Consider the following 22,190-nt stretch of genomic DNA (forward strand, 5'->3'; position numbering starts at 1 on the left):
TCCGCTCCTTCCCTGAAAGTTTCGGGGGGATTCGTGAAGTGGGGGCTGAGAAAAAAGGGGGGTCCCAAAACGTGTTTTCCCCATGTTAATTTCCATAGGACTAATTGACAAGGCTACAGCCTGAACCGCTGAACGGAATTACGACAAACTTTGCAAAATTGTAGGGACTGGTACGCAGATGTGCCTTTGCTATATTTGGTGAAATTTGCTCAAGTGGTTTTTTTGAAAATTAACTTCAAAAACGCATATATATCTATAGGCGCGCTCCGAGTGCTCACCGGTAGGCGTACCGGGGAGAGTACCCGGCGCGCTACGGGAGTGCGCGGGCGGAGAGCTGATTGGCTGTCGACATTCTAAACAGTCCGGAGAGTCCGCCATCTTGTGTCTCGGTAGAATCGAGAGACAAGAGGTGAAAATATAAAGGGGGAACTGATTAAAAGGGGGCATGGTACACACTCCCTGACCTCCTAGGATTTCTGAGGGGGGCCTAGAAAGACCCTGAAGGGTAAAAAAACATTTTTTTTTGTTTGCAATTTTCGCGGGGTAAGCGCTGGGTGCGTTCCCATGTATGCTCACCGGTACGCGCACCACTTCACTCACTCCTTTACAATTTATAAAGAATATATCTCTTTTTGGAGAATTGGAAGTAGTTCTAAAAAGAACAGTTTTTTTTCTTCTTTTTTTTTTTTTTTAAACTTTTTCCAAACGTTTTTAATTTTTTTTTTTTTCAGAACAAAAAAAAAACGAGGGAATGCCAAACTGCTCAACAGGAGCAAAAAAAAGGGGAAAAATTAGGGCTGGAGAGGGCAGCGATGTTCTTCTCTTTTTCGAACAATTAGTCAGATACTCTGTTCTCCATAACAAAGCAGTTTGTCACACTGCTTACACCTAATGGTAATGTTATTAAAAACAGGCTGAATATTTGGTATCAGCTCGACTGCTCTTCCTCTCCCCGATGATATTGCTCCTCCGGTGGAAGTCGAGGCGCCATCTCCAGGTGCATTCTGTGCCAGGTCCCTGACACTCTCCTGGACATAGTTTTGGGCGTGCCTTCTTTGGACATGCCTGATCATTGTGGAGTTCCCAAAGCTGTATTTTTTCCTGGGGTCACCACGAGACAGAATAGTGTTGCAGATCTTACATTCCACTTTAGGAGCATTCACCTTCTTCTCCCCTTCTGGAATGCTAAAAAACTTCCAGATGAAGTGCTGCTTCACTTTTGGCTGAGGAGGTTCTTCCTGGAGAAAGTCATCAGAGTCATCACTGCTGCTTGGTGGTCTTGCAGCCATTCTTTGCAAAGAATTGAAGAAAAGAAAGGAATAGGTCTTGGTCTCTCCAAAGTGAAAGAGGTAGTGAAGGAAATGGGTGGGGTTTTCATTAGTTGTAAAAAAAACTGTTAACAACCAATGAAAAGTGTTATTTTAAGGTCACATGACTTGAGGCTCCGGAGCGCTTACGCGGGACGTACGTAGGCGCTTCCGGGGGCGCTTACGCGGCACGTACTTAGGCACTTCCGGGAGCGCTTACACGGCGCGCCTTATTGACTCTTTGTTAGATTTTCGGAAATGCGTTTAAAGGTGAAATTCGGTTATTAAAAATGAAAATTAGTACTTTTATGAGTATGCCACTGAATGTCTTGCATTATTATTTACTTTAAATACATAATTATATCTTTTTTCACGCGCGGGAATAGCGCTCTCGCTACGTGTACGGGTGCGTTTACCGGTGCGCGCACCCAGAGCGCTCCGAGGTAAAATGGTAAAAAAAAAAAAAAAACAGGAAAAATACATTGAAAAATGTATTAAAAAAAATAATAATAATTTTATAAAAAATATTATAATTAATAGTTATAAAAAACAACAATTAAAAAAAAATTATAATTCACTTTAAAAATCGTAGGTTACAAACTCGTTATAGTAAGGATTTAGCTTTTAAAAAACCTTTGAAATTCACTGAAAAAAACATAGGTTTAACACTCGTTATAGTTAGGAATTAGCATTTAAACAACCTTTGAAATTCACTGAAAAAACCATAGGTTTAACACTCGTTATAGTTAGGAATTAGCATTTAAAAAACCTTTGAAATTCACTGAAAAAACCATAGGTTTAACACCAGTTATAGTTAGCTGGACATTTTACTCATACAAAACCATTGAAATTCCCACGTTATAGTTAGTTGGACTCACTATAACTTGCGCGCCCGCAATCCACTGCTGATGATGTCACATATTACATCATTCATGACGTGGTCAGTGACAAAACCTATGGTTTTTCTGTGAATTTCAAAGGTTTTTTAAATGCTAATTCCGAACTATAACGAGTGTTAAACCTATGGTTTTTTCAGTAAATTTCAAAGATTTTTTAAATGCTAATTCCTAACTATAACGAGTTTTAAGCCTATGGTTTTTTCTGTGAATATATATATATATATATATATATATATATATATATATATATATATATATATATATATATATATATATATATATATATATATATATATATATATATATATATATATATATATATATATATATATATATATATATATATATATATATATATATATATATATATATATATATATGGAACAATTCCATCCCTCATGAATTCACCAATAGAATTCACAGGTTAATCTCCATGTTACAAAAATTATTATATATGCTCATTGGAGTGCCCACATTCACTGAAAATATATTGTCATTTAATCTATAGATAAAAAGGAGAAAATATTATCTCTCTATTTGCAAGGCTATTCTACTTTTTTTAGTAAGTGAGGATAAAATATAATATGATAGGAGTTGATCATATAAAATCCCCCACCTTGTCAAAAAAATATATTCCCTTTTCAATAATTATGTAGAGATTCCTTCTTGGGGGAGGGGGGTAGATAAATCCTCGCTCTTTGTTATTTGAAAAAGGAAACAGCATTTACTCCACCTCTGTGGGTCTGTTTTCTGTAGATGCAAAAGTAAACAAAACATTGTAGGTACATTACCCGCCTCAGAATTCCTCTATACCCAATGGTACACATGAAACAAAGAAGAGGCAGCCCAACCCTCAATCCTGAATTGGCTCTACACTTAATTCACTCACCCGATCTCTCAATTGAAGTACGGCGTCCGTATAGATTTCTTTCCCATTTAGGTAGATCACGCACCATTTCGGATCGTTTAGCTCCGAAATGGTGCGTGATCTACCTAAATGGGAAAGAAATCTATACGGCTCCGCCTCTCATTGACGCCGGATTCAACTGCCTGTCAGGCGACATAATTATTTGAGAGAACCCACTTAACTTTCTCATTACGGAACCGCCAACTTTGAATGGGTTGATGTAGAACTAACCTATATTGAAATCTCTTTTTAACCTAATTATTCCGGAAATATTTGGCCTTATTCTGGGAATACAATATTCAATTATTATAGAATTTCTTTTTTTTTTAAAAGGAAGGCAACAATTACAATTTGTTTTGTTTTTTTGAAAGTTTTTTTTCCATTTGAAATCCAATGATCAACATACTATATAATCTTTTGGTACTCCTAATCCCATATTCTCTGCCACAGTTCTGTAAAAACCCTTTCTCCAAATTTTACAGAAGAATCAATTTTCTAATACTTATTAACCTTTTAACCCTTTTATAGGTTGGTTAAAATCTTCATATATATATATATATATATATATATATATATATATATATATATATATATAAACATCTCAGTAATCTCGTAAGATGTTTACTTTTTTTTTTAAAATCTTTTTATTGAACAAAAGAAGGAATATTGCACCACTCAAAACTGACCAGAGCGCATTGAGTGACTGCAAATATACATATAGAGAACATAGACTTCCGTGTAATACCAATAAAGCAAAATGTAAAGAATGGGCTTAGGCGTCTTCCGATTCCACACTGGCAGGATCTACATCGGGTGGTGTACAAATGTCCCCACGATAGGCATTCCAAACTCCCCAGACCTTACCCCACTTGCGGGGTCGCCCCCTCGACACATACACAGACCTCTCCCGAAACATACACCAGTTGAGGTCCTCCATCCACTTCCCAACCCGAGGCACCCGAAAAGCGCCCCAGAGTTGTGCAATATTACGTTTGGCTATCGCACAAGCAAGAGTGACCCAGAGTTTGCCGTTACTCGAGAGGTCGGAGGGTTCCCAAACATTCAGCAGACAACGACGCACCTCCAACTCAATCCGCACACCCCATACTTCACTCATCTTCAAACGTATCTTCGTCCAAAAATCACGGACCTTCTCACACTCCCACAGGATATGAAGGAACGTTCCAGGCATTCCACACCCTCTTCGACAATCTGCAGACACGGCCAACCCCATCCTCAACAATCCAGGGCCCGTGGTGTAGGAACGGTGCAGAATCCTCAGTTGGACCAAACGAAGTCTCATTGGGACCGCCACTACTCTAGGGAATGACACCGCCTCCATCCAATCTTCCTCATGCAGAACTAATCCATCCGCCACCCACTGTTTGCTAAGCCGCTCCAGGGGATCCTCAGTATGGTTAATGAGTTTTCTGTAGGTCAACGATATTGCTTTGGTAGGCAAAAAACCATCCAACAGTCGGTCCTCCAGCGGAGAGGCCTATGAAGGTGTCTCGCCCCTAGGGATTACAGCACGTGAAGCATGACTAACCTGAAGGTATCTAAACCATTCAGTATCATGTAGCTGGTACTTGGCCTGCAACTCCTCAAATGTCAGCACCCTATCCTTACCCCAAACATCTCGCACCTGTGAAATTCCAATCAAATCCCACCAGTCAAACCCTTTCGTTTTCCACAGATTACCCAACATCTCCGAGCTCCACAATGGTGTAGCCAGCGTTATTCTCCCCGCCCATTTAAGGGCCCTGTTAGCCTCGTGCCATAACCTTGTCGCCGTCGATGGAGGACCCACCAAAGGGAAGCGACCATTCTTCGCATACTACACTCTAGTATACTCTCCCCCGGGCATTTGGCCACGGTCCATCGCAAAGCCCGGGTCTACCGGCGAGCCATAAATTGCATGATTAGTAGGAGCCAACTGGGACGCCCAATAGTATCTCCTGATATTAGGCAGACCAATGCCCCCGTCATACCAGGGCAACATCAATTTTGACAATGCAATATGCGGCCTCCCCTCCAACAGAAGGCCGCGCTGCAAAGATTCGATCTTGTTAAAATACGACGGAGGTACTGGGTCGAAGGAATTCTGCAGAGCATATAAAAAGCGCAGGAGAGCCAACATCTTAAAGAGGATGGCGCGGCTCACCGAGGAAAGCGGTAATGCTTTCCACCTTGCAACATCACCACGCAGTCTGGCTAATTGGGGTAATAAATTCAGGTTAAAGCTTACCTTGGGGTCCTTCGATATCTGAATCCCCAAATAACAAAAACTGACCAACTCCAGCTTCACCGGGCAATTCACTGGCAATCTGGGTGGTTTGCCAGTTAACACAAAAAGCACCGACTTTGCCCAGTTGATAGCGAAGCCCGAGTGTCTCCCGAAAATAGCAAGGATATCCATAAAAACAAACAGGGAACTGTGAGGGGAGGTCAAAGACAACAGGATGTCATCAGCATATAACGAAATCTTATCCTCCCATTCCGATGTCCAACGCAGTCCTCCAACCGAACGGTCCCACCATACCCAGGCCGCGAGCGGTTCCAGGGCAAGGGCGAACAAGAGTGGTGAGAGAGGGCAACCCTGACGAGTGCCCCTCCCAAGTGAAAAGTCACGTGACCTATGGTTGTTTACGACCACACGAGACAGGGGGGCTGAGTAGAGAAGGCAAACCCAACCAATAAATTCAGGGCCAAACCCCAACTTCTCCAGGACCGCAAAGAGGTACGGCCACTCCACGCGATCAAAGGCCATGGTGGCATCCAGGGACAACAACCCCGCTGGTTCATGGATGCGGGAAGCACCCGCAACCACTCTGTGGAGCCGGCAGAGATTAAGGGCAGTGTTCCGACGCGGCATATAACCGGACTGGTCCGGATGCACCAGCGTCGTGATAACCTTCACTAGACGGGAGGCAAGCAGTTTGGCCAGCACTTTAGGCTCTACATTCAAAAGGGAAATCGGACGATACGACGAACACTCCAGACGCGGCTTACCGTCCTTATAAATGACCACAATGTTCGCTAGGCGTTGATCATATGGCAACTCGCCACAGTCTCTACTTTCAAGATACATATCTTTCAGGTGCGGGCCAAGCGGTTGGCATGAAGCTTATACAATTCGATGGGGAGACTGTTCGGGCCACAAGCCCTGCCGGAGTGGACCTCCCTAATGGCCATCGCCACCTCATCATTCGTGTGAGCAGAGTCCAGAAATTCCCTGTTCTTAACAGACAGAACCGGCATCGGAATGTCCCGAATCATGTCAGCATTTTCTCGCTCTGTAAAGTCCCCTGCCGAGGTATAGACCTCCTCAAAATATCGGGCAAATTCATCCACAATCAACTGAGGATCCGACGAAGCCGCCGCACCCGCAATACGCAGCTCCGGCACCAACCGAGACCCCCAATCACCCTTTTCCAACCACGCTATCAACTTCCCGGCCTTGTCGCCATGTTTATATATTCTACTCTGCGTGGTGACATGTTGTGTCTTTGCTCTGTCACGTGTCAGGGTCCTGTACTCATCACAGAGCAATCCGAGGCGGTGCCCCGCCCCAGGGTTGCTCCCCGAGGAGACAGCAGCTTCCAAGACCAATAGCTCCGCCTCCACCCTATCTAATTCCGCCCTGCTCTTCTTCTTCTGCCCAGATACTAGGGAGAGAACCTTCCCCCTAGCAACAGTTTTATACGCTTCCCACAGGGAGAACTTCGATGTTACCGACCCTTCATTCTCCTGAAAATAACAAACCGTGACACGTACAAGCCCCTTCCTGACAGCAAGGTCCTTCAGACGCCACGCGTTAATCGGTGCAACCCTACCCACATCGCCCTGTCCCATCCGCAGATGAAGCCAAATCGGCGAATGATCAGACACTCCAACGGCCAAATCAGTCACCTCCTGAATAAAGGCCGTCTGAGACGCTGGTAATAAGACACAGTCTATCCTAGAAAGTGAGTGGTGCGCCGCCGAGACGTGTGTATAACCCACATCACTAGGGTGCCGAAGTCTCCATCCATCCACCAGACCCGACGCAGAGATAAAATCCGCCAACGATCTACGGGAAGGCAAAAGCACACGGGATGGGTGCCTGTCTAATTCACCATCCAGTACTGTGTTGAAGTCCCCGCCCAGTACCATTATCCCAATGGGCAGAGTCAGAAACACCTGGCCCAAATCACGAAAAGTATCCACCTGTAATGCTGGAGGGACATAGATAGACAAAAGCGTGACAGTCCTGCCCTCCCAAAGCCCGGATATTCCGACATAACGGCCTCTGTTGTCAGACCACGTCGACTGAATGGTGAGAGGAAAGGAGTTCTTCACCAAGATCCCTACTCCTCTAGAGCCTGAAGTAAAGCCCGCATGGGCCACTAATTTGTAGCCCCCTCTGTGAAGCGCCATACAACGTTTACCCATTAGATGAGTTTCTTGTAGCAACACCACGTCGGACGAGTGTCTCCTAATCAGCTGACTCACCATACTGCGCTTAATCCTATCACCCAACCCATTCACGTTCCAGCTGAGGATGACAAACCCTAGCCCCAACCTAGCGGAAGCCATTCATGTCTCCTAAAAAACACAGGATATCCATGGACACCCATAGCGAACTCTAGTCACACAAAACAAACAAATCAACAAACAAAACTCCCCAATTCCCAAGCCCCCCATCCCCTCCCTGCACCCCTGCATGTAGCATATACACATCCCCAACTCAAGATGTTTACTTTAAATAGGATTATATAACGCGACATCTGTTTTCTTGATTCGCGCGTGATGGATACTTTTTAACCGCGTTGCTGAGTAAAATCTTTTTCCTATGTCTATGCGCACGTGACCGCACGCTCTGAACCAATTGGGAGAAAAGTGCAAGCATTATACGGAAGTGCCGCTCACATGGGGCTCAAACGAGGAATCTTCGTCGTATTTGCATTTCAAATGAGTAAGTGGCAGAACATTTGTTTAAACTTCTGTGAATTTTGATACTACCACAGCGTAAGCGCTTTGCAAGCGCTTATTTGTTTGACCTAACCGCTCCGTTTTTTAGGTTTCGACCTGGCCGTAGCACTGCGAAGCAGTGCTACGCCCAGGCGAAAGCTTTTGTTTACATTATGGGGGACTTGAATCCGCCCCTTCTTCCATTGGCTAGCTCCATAAATGGAGGTAAGCCATTGGAAGAGAGTGGCTGTCCATCATTCTTTCCCCGTCGGAACGCGATTCGGGGGCGTTTCCGTGTCTTTTTTTAAGTCCCGCCCTCTCCTCTTCCCATTGGCTGGAATTTTACCTTCCAGCCAATGGGAAGGGGAGAGCACGAAAAACACGCCCCCGAATCTGCCGGCCCGGGACACCCACGTCGTCATTCCCCGCTAATGTACTTTGAAACTGCCCTGAAAGATGTTCTTGGAAATCTAGAATATTTAACTATAACCCTTTGTAATAAAAATATGCGGAAAGTCAAAGCACTCATCAATAAAACATTTTAACCAAGTGTTGGATTTAACATTACCCGGGAGTGCTAAACGACGTAAAAAACATAAGGTCCAGGCAGAGTGGCCACTCGCACGCGTTTTGTGAATGGCGTGGGTAACGCAGATAATTTACGTGAGCTGCGCAGATTAAAGCTGCTGATCTCTAATGTGGTGACACGCGGCACCTGCAGGCTGCCAGGCCCGCTGATCAAAGACGAGCCCCGGATCAGCCTCTAATCAGAGCTGCAGCACATGGAGAGGGAGGGCGATCAAAAGAGCCCGAAGCCAGGCCCTGCTGCGCAGGAAACAGAGCAGACTGACTTTTGTCCTCACTCAGCACTAGGGAAGCTCGGTACCTGTGCGGCCGTCGCCTGATCGAACCAGGCAAACGCCCGGGATAGGAAGGGCAGCATTTCCAAGCAATGCTTGCGAAGGGGCTCACTTACTTAATCAATCACCAGACTCGAAAACGCACCAGCACCTAAAACTCGCAGAGACCCACGCAAACAATCAAACCCACACAAACTCATACTGCACAAGTGCCAATGAGCGGAAACGTAAACACACAAATACTCTTTCAACGCGCGCGCACACACAGATCGACACAACATCGACAAATACACAGATGAATACAAACATAAATCCAAATCGAGGAGGCTGCAAAGTGGTAGAGTAAAGGAAGAGAACACACAAACATGACCGGAGACCCACACTGACTTACATCCAGATGCACAGACACACACAAAACACACGCGCAGTAGCATGCCTTGTGACGTGATACCATACAACGCTTGTAGCATGTTGCTCTTAAGTGGCCTATTGCTTCAGCCAGAGTATTTCCTTTGAATGCACCAAGACCACTAATCACAGCAAGTGAAAACCTGAGACTTCCACTGGCAGCCCCTCCGCGGTACTCAGTCGATAGTCCAGCCGGCATTAGATAAGTGGAGGCGCCCGTTAGAAGCGCCCAGGCCGGTACACTACACGCCTAGGCCCGCGAAAACGCCAGGCTCCGATAAGGCCTTTCTTTAGGTATTTGGTTTCAGACCACTGGAAGGCCTTTCCCCTTATTATGAGTCTTCAACAGCAAACAGCATTTCATTTCCAGGAATCATATAACTCAGCAGTCAGCGTGTGGTTCATCCTTTCTGCACTTTAGTTAATGATTCAGTTGTGGTATAGACACTTATATTTTGCCATCCAGTTGCTCTTAAAACACTGTTTCATTTTTAGGTCACAGCAAACCAGACTCACAGCCTACCAGACAGTGCAGCTGTCTGGTTTGCTAAAGATATGTTGGCGACATTCAGAAAGTTGACCTAGGAATGCATTCCGCTCGTTGATTGCGAGTGACTTTGTGGTTTGTAACTCACAATTTCTTGCTTTCTATTTGCTGGTTTATGTGCTTTAGGTTCTCCAAGTTCAGTTCCTCCCTCTCATTGCCTAAAACCTGTTTATTGTATTCTTCCACAAACTCTATTTCTGGAAACAGGCCTTTAAATGTTGTTCCTATCTTGTCACATTTGCTGTGCATTCGAAGACTGAGGTCAAATGTCAGATGCTGTCTTCACCAAAGGGTGCTAGTTTAGTTTTCTTTCTCTGACTTCAAAGTGAGAGGATTTACCTGAAAATCTTGCTGGATACTGGGGGTAGGAAAGAGTTTTTTTTCTTGCACAGGACAACTTTTAAATGAAGTATGTAAGTATTTCATAATCTATCGGAATTAGGAACACAAATTAAGCATTTTTTTTAAGTGTGTTGGAATCATATACTTTAATATGATCAAAACAAATCAATAAACTAGGTGATGCAATTTCAACACATTTTAGTTTGTGCACTGTATAGTTTTAATAGTAAAATTGAAGACTGTAAACATTTGTCTGTAATGGCAGAGCGCTACCATACCGTGCATACTCCGCTCTATGCCAATCTACTCTCCACCATTCCACACCACTGCACTCTACTCTGCACCACTCCACTTTACACCACTCCACATCACTGCACTCTGCATCACTCCACTCTATGCCACTGCATTCTATGCCACTTCACGCTACGCTGCTCTAATCTTCCCTGTACCACTCTACTCTATGCCAATGCACTGTTTGCCTCTCTACACCACTTCACTCCTTGCCACTGCATTCTACACCGCTCTAGTCTAGGCTACACCTATCTGCTCTGCACAACTCCACTCTGCACCACTGCACTCTATGCCACTCTGCAACACTGCACTCTACGGCACTGCACTATTAGCCAATGCATTTTACACTGTAACATTCAATCCTATGCCCCTGCACTTTACACCAATCCACTGTACGCCACTCTAATCTACTCAGCACCACTGCCCTCTATGCCACTGCACTTTGCACCACTTTACTCTACTCCATTACACTCTATGCCACGCTATGCAACTGCTCTCTACCCTGCACTACTCCACACTACGCCACTTCACTCTACTCTGACGCAATCTACTCTATGCCACTCCAGTCTACGCCACTACACTCTTAACCAGTGCACTCTATGCCAATGCACTTTGCACCACTTTACTCTACTCCATTACACTCTATGCCACGCTATGCAACTGCTCTCTACCCTGCACTACTCCACACTACGCCACTTCACTCTACTCTGACGCAATCTACTCTATGCCACTGCAGTCTACGCCACTACACTCTTAAGCAGTGCACTCTATGCCAATGCAGTCTACACAGCTGCACTCTGTCACTGCACTCTATGCCATTGTACTCTACTCTGCATCAATGTATTATGCGCCACTCTACTACAATCTACCATTGCACTCTCACACTCTACTCTGCAACACTGCTCTCTCTGAACTCTCCCATTCCACTCTGCACTACTCCACTCTATGCTACTCCATTATACTACATTGCACTCTAGGCCACTGCACTCTGCTGAACTATACTCTACTCTGCACCACTCTATGCTACTCTACTCCACTGCAGTCCATGCCATGCCATTACACTGTACTGTGCACTCTATTCCGCACTCTATGCCACTCGACTCTACTTTGTGCCACTTCCCTCTGTATCACAAAAATCTACACCACACCACTCTACATCACTCTACTCTAAGCCACTTTACTCTACGCCCTGCACTCTGTGCCACTGTACTCTGCGCCACTCCACTCTGCGCCACTCCACTCTGCACAGCTGCACTCTACTGTGCACTGCTCTAATCTATGTTACTGCCTTCTATGATGCTGCATTGTATGCTGCTGAATTCAACACCACTTAACTCTGTGCCACCATACTCTGCAACACTCTGTCAATGCACTCTACACCTGTCTACTCTACTCAGTGCCGCTCCAATGCATGTCTCTATATGCAACTCAACACCATGCCACTCCTATACACAACACTCTCTGCCACTCCACTTTGTAACACCCTATCTCACCATTCCACTCTACGCAACTCTGCTGTACTTCACTCACTTTTTGACATGCTGAAGAGCAGCCACGCTGGTGAACAACATGGCTGAAACACATTGGCAAAGCTAAAAGCTCTAGCATGGGCAAGACCTATTGGTTTTGCCAATTGTGTTTTCAGCTGTTATGTCAATACATGAATCCTTAAATGTTGCAAGCTTTTAAAAGTAGTGCGGGTGACCAAATCTAAATATCTGCAGACCCAAGTATTGACTGACAATGAGAGAAGAGCATGTTGACAGAGAAGTTTTATGATTCTTGACAGTGAAGGCGTGACATCAAATCTGACTACTAAATAGTAATAGTTTGGGGCACCTTTGCATATTGCTTTTTTCGAAAATGTAATAACATAACGTAACATTACATAACATATTATAATTTCAATAACATGAAACATAACAGAACATTAAATAACGCACAACATGAAATATAGCTCATACCATAAAACACAACCAAGCACAAAACACTTGTAATATCGTAACACAAAAAATATAACAAACAACATTGCATAGCACATGTCAGAAAACATAATGCATTACACAAAAACAACAAAACATAATAGGACACACCATAGTCTAACATAGTAGAGCACAGCACGAAGATCTATATTTGGTAAGCTCAAGCCACCCTTTTTGGAAAATTCATGTAACATGGATGTAATGTCCTATATTGTTTTGAAGGCCTGTCTCCAAAGGGGTTAATTCAATTTTTGGCCATATTGCCCGAACCCTACAATAACTGGCACAACTCCAGCTTGTCTAGTACATTATCTTTCTTCATCCAGTATAGTCCTGAGGAAGATGGGGGAGTAGAGGAAGATTTCCACCGAAACGTGTGACAGCGTTTTTAAAACTCGCTGTTGTATGTCTTCTTCCAAGGAGGATTCAATATGACTGATACCTTCTATATTATGAAGCCCTTTGTTATACAACAGGAGCCTTATTTTAAATATGAAAAAATGGGCCTTTCAAATAAAAGGTCATTGTGTTTGTAGTGGGTGGTTAGTTTGAATTACTCTGTATCTCTTGATTTGCTAAGTATATGTAATTAAACATGATGACTTAAAACATTTTGTATGGCTTGTAAAAAGTTAAGCTACCATTTGAGATAGTGCTACACAAAGATAACAGTAGACACATTCTAGGAATGTCATGGGATTATCTGGGATAAATCTGTGTGTGTGTGTGGCTGGCTCTGGGTGTGTGTGGCTGGCTCTGGGTGTGTGTGGCTGGCTCTGGGTGTGTGTGTGTGGCTCTGGGTGTGTGTGTGTGGCTCTGGGTGTGTGTGTGTGTGCTAGTAATTGCTGTCTGCTGAGCTCGTCCGTAGGGTACAATAGGTCTAACATTTGATAGAGATTAATCTATTCGCAATGTAAATGACAATGCCATTTATTTATCTGCTTTCAAAACCAACACATAAATACACATTTTGTCATTTACAATGCCAATAGCTCTAACTTTTCCAAAGGCGAAACCATTGCATTGTAAATGCTTGCTTCTGTTTGTTTATGTCTTAGTATGTTAACGAGGATCAAGTAAAAATCTCGTAAATTTGCCTATACGTTTCTCCTTATGATCCTATTATAATCACGATGGGAACACTATGAGTGAAATTAGACACATGGTTTACACACACACATACATACAGACTGGTGGTTTTATAATACCTCACACTAAGGTATATAAGGAACATACAAATTATTGTGATGAATATTTGTATGATTGACTGCATTGATAAACACTTGTGCGATGATTTTTGATTTTTAGTGCTGCTCCCTGAAGAAGGGTTTCCAGCCTGAAATTCATGGGAGCAATTGAGTATATTATATGTGAAGAAGTTGAAGTTTTTTGAAGAACACGTTGAGTCTATAATGAAATGAAAAGAACTTCATGATTCAAATACACTGGATTAAAAGAATTTTGCAGAAATTCTACAAACAATTTTGGAGTCCATTTTCTTTTGGAAGGAACCTGAAGGTGTGCCTGAGGGGGATGCAACTAATTTAGGTTAGTAGCACATTACCTATATTATTACATGGACGTCGGACGGACGGAAGACGCCACCCCATGGAGCAGCCAGAACATTTACATTAATTTAAGAAAATAATAGCCGAAGATTGCATAGGCTGTGCACTTGAGCCAACATTATTTACTTTAAATAGGAACCATCAATACAACAGGTAAGAGTATATCTTCTGTCTCTATTCTATCCAACCATTGTGCTAAATCTAGTCTTAAACTCCCCTAGTCATTTCTCACTCACAGTATGATCACATTGAATGTATCTTCATTAATTTTGTTTCACCTCGACTATTCCTAAAAGATATTATTCAATGTCTACATACATTTCGCCCATTCCTCCCTTGAGTTGGGGCCAAGTCCCACAGTATTGAGCCTCAAGATGTACCACTGTTCCCTCAATTTTCTTTTTCCTTTCAAATGGCCACCCCGTCTGTTGCCTGGTATCTTCTCAAGGATGAACCAATGAAAGTCCAGACATCCATGTCTGGCTTGTATTTAATGCTCGACCATAGGGGCATTTGTTTTACCAGTTTTCAATGCCGATTTATGTTCAGTTAGGCATATTCTTAACTCCCGGCCCGTCTTCCTTACGTAGCCTAAACCACAGGGGCATTGTAGGAAATATATTTATTGCTACAGCGGTTATTGATACTTCTACAGGTCACCTTGGTACCATTGTATTCAATATCTTTGCTCACCAAACACTGATCGCATATGGCACAAAGGCCACATTTGTGATTACCAATCGTCCTCCCCTGATCTAACGTTGTTTGCTGATTATTTCTTACTTCTCTGTATGTTTGAACCAGAGTATTTCGTAAGTTCCTATTCCATCTAAAGGCAAAAAGGGGCTTGTCTAATTGCATATCTCGGCCTTCATTTAGAATATTCCAGTTCTTATTCATGATATTTTTAATTGGATTACTTATGGAGGAGAATTGATTAACAGAGACTATTTTATTATTTTTTTGTCTTTCCCTATTTCTTTTATTGAACATGCTCTCCCTGTTGTAAAATCTGGCTCTTTTAAATGAATGGTTAATAAGTTTCTTTTGATAGCTTCACTCTTTTAGCTTCTTTTTAAGAATATCTGCATGTTTATAAAAGTCTTCTAATGTAGAACAGTTTCTTCGAAGCCGAAGAAACTGTCCAAATGGTATGTTATCTTTTTGTGATCTATTATGAAAACTGGAGTAGTGGAGGAGGGTGTACTTGATAGTGGGCTTTATTAGTCAATTCTCCTCCATAAGTAATCAAGTTACAACTATCATAAAATCTAACCTTGTGCACTATGCATTAGGATTCTTAGTATCATATCTTAATCCCCTGCCCAGGACATACACAGCAGGATTACCATCTTCTGTATAATAACTCTCTACAAATGTCACCGCTATCGTCATCCTTGGACAACAGGCCCACAGTACCATTACATATCTAGGTAGAACTACATCTTCATTGGGTAACCAGAGGAGAAGCTTCCATGCTGACACAAGATGCTGAGATCCCTGCACGCAGAAACTCCAGCATGCTGTGGTCTGACATCCCTTGCAGGGTGTCCAACTCGTGACCAAGACAGGGTCCTTCATTCTCTCCCATCTGGTAATGGGGTTGGCTCTTTCCTGGGGGAATCTTGGCTTTACACCGACATACATGCTAGGTACACTTAGTTGCCCATAGATAGGGTTTGCATCGTAGAAGTGCACATTATTACTGTCATGTATCTATATGCTTGCATATATTCAGTGTTTTAGCAGCATGGTAGAATTCCAGCTTTTATTTACTCTGTTGGTGCTTGTAATCTCTTACATCTGTTTCTGTCTAATGATTGTCGCAGCAAACATGTTTTATACTAGAATGACGCTGGTTCAATAAATGCTTATTGAAAACGTCCCCATCATTTATACTGTGTATCTCTTTGAGACTAAGTGGGCACGATTGACTGAGTGAAAAGTGCTGTACTGTTTTCACAATCCCTAAAGGATCAAGGGTTGTCATGTTCGATAGTTGTTAGAAACTATTCGCTCCTTGGTAAGGTTAGGGGGCTTATAGTGGCACTGTTAGGTAGCTGCTCCAAAGGCTAACATATTCTTTGGGGGTGTCTGGAATCAGTCTGGACACCAATCCCTTGGTTTATGTTGTCTAAATGTGTAGATCCTATATAGATTTGTAGGAACTACACGACATGGCGCCCAATGTTGGTTTGGTTCTTATTTAACAGCCAGTAGTAGTTCAGTCGTGCTTTCTCAGAGAACCCTACGCACATTTACCCAGAGACGTCTGGAGTGGGGAAGGAAAGTCTGCCGCAACTGAGTAGGTATATCCTTTGTATTGGCTGTAGGTTTGTTCAAGCTTGAAGTATTATAGTTTCCCACATTGTGCAAAACTATATAATTTTTTCTTATATGCTTCTTATATGATTCCTCCTATAATGTCTCAGACCGCAGACACTAGTACGAGTGGTGCTAGTGGGGAGGACGCTGAGCAGGAATGCAATTACTATTAAATTAGCAGATTATGGTCTTTCGTCATTAGGTATGACTGTTACCTTCGTGATTGAGGCACAAAAGACATTCCATTCAGGACAGAGGTGTTCTATTCTTGGATTAAATTCCTGTCTGCAGACGCACACACACATGTATTTCAAAGTTACATTTCAGATGAGATACCTGAGAAATACTCTCCATACGAGGCATTTGAAGTCTCGTTAACTTACAAAGAACTTATAAATTGGTTTAAAGGCGCCCTCCCCCATACCACAGAAAAAGTGAGACTCGTCTGCTCAGCAGAGACGAAGTGCCTTGGCCGGTCTTAGTTGCTTACACACTGCTTGCAGAAATTGATACATTGCCACCAGCAGACTTACGTCCACTTTACTAAGAAATAATAAAGCTACACATAAATCTTACACAGTTCATAATGCGAACACTTACAATTCAACCTACAAGGGTCATTCAAGCTGGTCAACTACAAAGGACTGCAAAAAAAATCCCCCCATAAAAGCTGAATGTGATAATGAGACGAATGCCCACTAAACGTGAGCAAATGCTGTTCTGGATAGCACAGAAAATAGCACAGCATGAGGTAGTGTTTCCACACACAGGCCCACAAGAAAAACGGATAATTTGCTTGCCAATGGAAATATCTCCCCCGAAAGAGGATTGTACCATTTAGGGTACAGTTTTTGCTGCTGTTTATACCAGATCTCATGCTACCCCCTCAATAGCAGTCAGACCAGAAGTATTGAAACAAATACAGAATGAGTTTGGGGCAGAACCTGCCCTGGACTTAGGGATGAAATTGATAGGCAATTTTGCCCAGGTATCTACAATTATGTTAGCTAACATAAAAGGGGAGGCAACAACAGTGGCCATACACCAACGCCTCAGGGAATGCACTGCTGCTCAACAGGAACGAGAATTACCCCAAATTATCGAAGAAACCTAGGTTTTGCTGGGAAGAGATAACTTGGGAGCTAGACCTGTGAAATACACAATTAATGGGCAATCCTGAAAAGTATAACTCAAAGCAAGCACCAGATTCTTCTAAAAAGAAATGAGATAACAAGAAATAATAAGCAGAATGCATTAGGATGACGGGCTGGGTCTCCTCAACAGGAGCCCTCTGCTAGATAATATAACCTTAGGAACCGTGACAATATTAAAAAACCTGACCAATATCAGGATACTGATACACGTTCCTCTCGTTCCTTTCAGGGTTCGCCCAAACACTCGGAGAGGGGAGGACGGTCAGAACGCCGATCAGAAGAGCGAGTCATGCCCAGAGACACACATCGCACTTCAAACTATCAAACAAGAAGATAAACCCAAAACTAAACCTCAATTAAAAAATTAGAAGGTAGCTGGTCTTAAAATAAGAAATGCCCAGGCTACTGAGGACTCAATTATTGAATGGGGAATGGACTCTGACAATGCTAGACAGCGCAGCAGAAGTAACAATAGCTCACCAGAACCTGACGGAAATTCTGGTGACAGCATCGTTGAATGAACATTTCACAGTGGAAACGCCTGATACAAGGGTAGTGCCCCACATCATTTATATGAAATAACGCTCCAAATGGAGGGGGACATACCCATAAAAGTGAAAGGTCTCTTTTGGGAGAACATGACATATGGATACGACATCCTATAGGCTGAAAAAGATTGGTCACCTGCGTTCGTTATGGACTGCCCTAAAAGGGAAAATGTAATATTGCCAGCCTTCTCCGACCTTGTTCCAGAGTCATTTAAACATTCATACACATAGCAATAGCTCCTGCATTAAACCTAGGGCTCCCTGTTTTCCGTTTTTACTGATTTTTACAGATAAATACAGACAGAAAACATTTATTTTCATGTCTGTATTTATTTTTTAAATGTGGATAAATATGGAAATTCGGTTGTTTTTTGAGTAATTCTAAATTCTGTCTGCCATGACTACCAAGCCAATAACTGCGTGGGTTGATAGGAAAGGGGGTTAAAAACAAAAAGGGATTTTAGTAAAGCTATGTAAAGAAGTAGATATACACAAGGCTGATACTGAAATTTGCACGTTTTCATATAAGTGCATTAATTATTCTTTCTGCAGGTGTTCACAGCACTGAAACCTGGCAGGCATTCAAGCATGATTGTATATTTATCAGTTAAATAAATGTGGAAATACACTCATTTCAGCTTCAATTTTTCACAATGACCAAAATAAATATGGATAAATACAGATAAAATTAGCAAAGAATAAAAGTGGATCAATACAGACGGAAATGTGAAAAAAATAAATACCATAAAACTGGTAGCCCTAATTATACCCCAGTCATGTAGGGTGGGATGTTGAGTCACCTCACTATGAAATCCCAGTTAAAACTCCTCCAACTCCACAGAGGCCTAATAAAGCATAACGCAAAAAAGCAAGTCAGGGAGATCTTTGATCAACTTTAATATCAAGGTGTGATGGAGACTTAGGCCTCTTCCATGATTAATCCTTTGTTTCCCATAATGAACCCAGACAATTCATACTGTCTAGTTTTAGATTATAAGCATTTGAAAACATGCACGAAAACATTTGCATTATAAAACTCACACAGTGCTGCATTAATGAATAACATTGTGAACTATAAAAGAATACTAGATCTCTCAAATGGATTCTTTTGCCAAAATATTGCACTTGAAAGCAGATATTTGACAGCATTTTCAGCACTCGGCTTTCATCACCAATTCTATAAACTTTCCCATGGGTACAAGAATAGCTCGGGGTTTTTCCGAGTTACTTCAGAATTGTGATGAGGAGGTATTGTCCTATGTAGATTATATTTATCTGACGGATGATGAATTATTGGATCATTTAAACAGAGTGAACAACATAATTCTGGGATTCGCCGCTGAGGGCTACAAATTTAACTTTAAAAATCAAAAATATACCCACCTTAATGTATTATTTTTGGAATATGAGCTCTCAAGTGAAGGTAATAGCCTGGCAAATATTGTTTTTCAGAAAAATGCACCCTGCTCCAACCTCCAAAGACTCTGAAAAAATTACAGTCCATTTTAGGATTCCTAAATTTTGGCAGCACATACATTTTGGATTACGCAGAAAAGGTAAAACATTTCTACGACCTAATCAGACCTGATTTTTCAGTTCAACATTGGACACAGGAACACACAGATATTCTTCGTTCCATACAAGCTGACATTATAACTTCCAAACACTTACACACATGTGTAAACACTACAACTATGGTGACCCAAGTAGCAAGGGTCAATCTGGGTACACATATCCCACCTTCAATGAAGGCAAAATTTTACCCATTGCATACAAATCACATTTGTACACAAACGCAGAAATGCGTTTTGCATCCACAGAACAAATATTGACAGCCGTATTGACTGCTATAGTAAGAGAAAGATCACTGGCTCAGGGGAAATGAATAATTGTCGTGGCTCCAGTACCAACTTTAGAGGCTGTTACAAAAGCAAGTGTTCCAAACGCAAAAGCGTTGCATCCACAATGGATACAATGGGCTAATTCTCTCATTGTAACAGATGTAGGCTACATATTTGATTCTACATTAAAAACACAAGCATTCCTGCAGTACGAACAAGAATATCCTCTTCCGAATGAAAGAATGCCTCTTTAGCAGTATGAATACATTATTTACACTGACAGATCTGCCCACCCCGCAATAGTACACAGCAATACAGCGCAGCATGTGCGATTGTCAAGGGACGGATGCGGGATGGCAAGTTCTGTCCTAGCAATACACAGACACAGCTGGCAGAACTAAAAGCCCTAATAGTGGCATTAGAAAATACGGATCGGGAATTCCCCACACTCATTGTGTGCGATTTGTTTTATTGTGTCCCCTCCTACAATTAATACCTCCATTATTGGGGCCAAAATGGATTTAGAGGTTCCAAAGGTTGAATTATAAAGCACAGGTTGCTGTGGGAACAAGTGACAGAGCTGAAAAAAAGGCTTGTCATGGCCTCATGTTATTCACACATTAAGTCATCATCGTGTTGGCGTGCACGTTGAAGGGAATTCAATGGCTCATGAAGCTGCCAGGGCGACATTGCGAACTGCTGCCGTTGCTGCAGTAACTCGTTCTAATATGAGAATTGACGGACAGATGATAGCTGTAAATGCTACGCGTAACAACAGCTCAGGCCTTGCCAAAAGGTTTTCCACTCAAGAACTCCTACAAGTTGATGTGCAAAACATTCCGTATGCTCAAATTCCAGGAGTGGGATCACAAATTAGCTTTAATTCTAGCTGCACATGAGGGTCTGGGCTCAGCACATGCTGGTATCGCTGCAACTGTTTTACTACTAAAACAACGGTACTGGTAGCTAGGTCTTATGAAACAGACCAAGAGCTTTGTCCTTAAGTGTGACATCTGTCAGCAGATGATGGGTTCCACTATAGCACATCCACCACAAACACCATTACTGATTTCAGACAGACCTCTTGCATGTGTCTATTTGGACTACTGCGGCCTCGTACAATCTGAAAGGGCTTACAAGTACATCTTGGTGGCAGTGTATTCATGCGCTAGATTCCGGTGGGTTTGGTCCCGGTGCTTGGCTGACTTTCGACCTGTTATAAAGGATTTGCGAGTCTTTATAGGGACATACGCAAAATTTGCACATTACATTCTAACCGTGGCCCTGCGTTTAGCTCACAGGCTTGCGGTACTCCTCTCCATATCATCTAGAGGGAAATACAATGATGGAGAGGAATAACTGGGACTAACTGGGACTTAAAGCAGTTTAATTTAATTTAATTTAATAACGATTTCTAAAGCGCCTGGTGACCCAAGGGCATCCCCGCGCTATTAAGATTTGTCATCCTGTTGAAGGGGGGGGGGAGGAGAGATGCTTATCAGGAGGCTCTATTTAGGGAATAGGTATGTCTTTAGTTTCTTACGGAATGCCAGGTAATTTGGTTCAAGTCTGAGGGAACGTGGGAGGGCGTTCCATCCGGCGGCCGCTTGAACGGAAAATTGTCGTCCTCCTGTACGAGTCCTTTTAAATCTAGGTATGCTGGCCAGGTTCTCGTTCTGGTATCGTAATGATCTGTTTGATGTATAGGGGGTGATCATTTTGCTGAGAATGGCCGGGCCAGAACCATTGATCAACTTATGTGTAGTACACATCGCTTTGAATTGCACCCTTTGGCGCACAGGGAGCCAGTGCAGAGTCTTGAGGGCCGGCTTGGCGGACACTCTAGCGGGAAGGTTGGTGAGAAGGCGTGCCGCCGTATTCTGTGTCCGCTGGAGTTTTGTCAGTGTGGCCTCAGGGGCTCCTAAGTAGACCAGATTACTGTAGTCGAGACGAGACAGTACTAGTCCCTGTATGAGTAGTTTCCTAGAGGTAGGTGGCAGTAAGGGGAGAATCTTGCGGGTTGTGCGTAGGAGCCCGAAGCAGGTGCCCGAAGTTTTTGCTGCTTGTGTCTTCATAGACAGCTCTGGCTCAAGCCACACACCTAGTGTCTTAATTTCACGCTTTGGGGGGGGGGGTATTTCCCAGAAGACGTCAGGCCAGATTGCTGGAGGGATGGTCGTCCATTGCTTCCCTAGGAGCATCACCTCCGTCTTTGACCCATTAAGTTTTAGTGATGAATTGTTCATCCAGTTGTGAAT

General features: G+C 42.9%; 1 protein-coding gene and 1 long non-coding RNA gene across 3 annotated transcripts in view; one reads left to right on the forward strand and one right to left on the reverse strand.

The window, feature by feature from the left end:
- The window catches only part of PREPL (prolyl endopeptidase like), a 469,235-nt gene that overhangs the window by 94,333 nt on the left and 352,712 nt on the right, over positions 1-22,190 (forward strand). The gene's annotated exons all lie outside the window — the stretch shown is intronic.
- LOC147709222 (uncharacterized) lies at positions 9,747-12,579 on the reverse strand. Its single transcript, XR_015296539.1, has 3 exons — positions 12,253-12,579; positions 11,720-12,115; positions 9,747-10,310 (listed from the first exon to the last, which is right to left on the reverse strand). It is a non-coding gene; the product is annotated as an uncharacterized LOC147709222 (long non-coding RNA).

This window comes from Lissotriton vulgaris, chromosome 6 (assembly GCF_964263255.1).
Source record: "Lissotriton vulgaris chromosome 6, aLisVul1.2, whole genome shotgun sequence".
Classification (NCBI taxonomy): domain Eukaryota; kingdom Metazoa; phylum Chordata; class Amphibia; order Caudata; family Salamandridae; genus Lissotriton; species Lissotriton vulgaris.